At 40.6% G+C, this 604-nt stretch overlaps 2 non-coding genes across 2 annotated transcripts; both read left to right on the forward strand.

Moving 5' to 3' along the window:
• The first annotated feature begins 162 nt into the window (after nt 1–162).
• trnap-ugg (transfer RNA proline (anticodon UGG)) lies at nt 163–234 on the forward strand. The gene has a single exon. It is a non-coding gene; the product is annotated as a tRNA-Pro (tRNA).
• Nucleotides 235–526: 292 nt separating this feature from the next.
• On the forward strand, nt 527–598 carry trnap-agg (transfer RNA proline (anticodon AGG)). Its single transcript has one exon. It is a non-coding gene; the product is annotated as a tRNA-Pro (tRNA).
• The last annotated feature ends 6 nt before the right edge of the window (nt 599–604 follow it).

Consider the following 604-nt stretch of genomic DNA (forward strand, 5'->3'; position numbering starts at 1 on the left):
TAGATACCTTGTAGAAGGCATTATGAATCTCTTAACTGTTCATACACGTCTGACTGCTTTTCTTTAGACCTCACAAACATATTTAATTGTTCAAACGAAAATATGTTCTAAAGCTCAACTTAGAACTTGCGATTTTTCTTGAGATAAATTTCAACCTTTTGTGGCTCGTTGGTCTAGGGGTATGATTCTCGCTTTGGGTGCGAGAGGTCCCGGGTTCAACTCCCGGACGAGCCCCTTGTTTGCAAAGATCTGGTAGTTGCCATTGGTATCAGCCCTGAAATGCACCTGAGTTCTCTGTGAACATGTTAGAACACATGCTCTTTGCTCATGTCTCCTCCTTTGACATTAGTATCAAATGTATATTTAGATACCTTGTAGAAGTCATTATGAATCTCTTAACTGTTCATACACGTCTGACTGCTTTTCTTTAGACCTCACAAACATATTTAATTGTTCAAACGAAAATATGTTCTAAAGCTCAACTTAGAACTTGCGATTTTTCTTGAGATAAATTTCAACCTTTTGTGGCTCGTTGGTCTAGGGGTATGATTCTCGCTTAGGGTGCGAGAGGTCCCGGGTTCAACTCCCGGACGAGCCCCTTGTT

This window comes from Seriola lalandi, unplaced genomic scaffold (genome assembly GCF_002814215.2).
Source record: "Seriola lalandi dorsalis isolate HSWRI2012SDOR001 ecotype SW California unplaced genomic scaffold, Sedor1 jcf7180001971411, whole genome shotgun sequence".
NCBI lineage: Eukaryota > Metazoa > Chordata > Actinopteri > Carangiformes > Carangidae > Seriola > Seriola lalandi.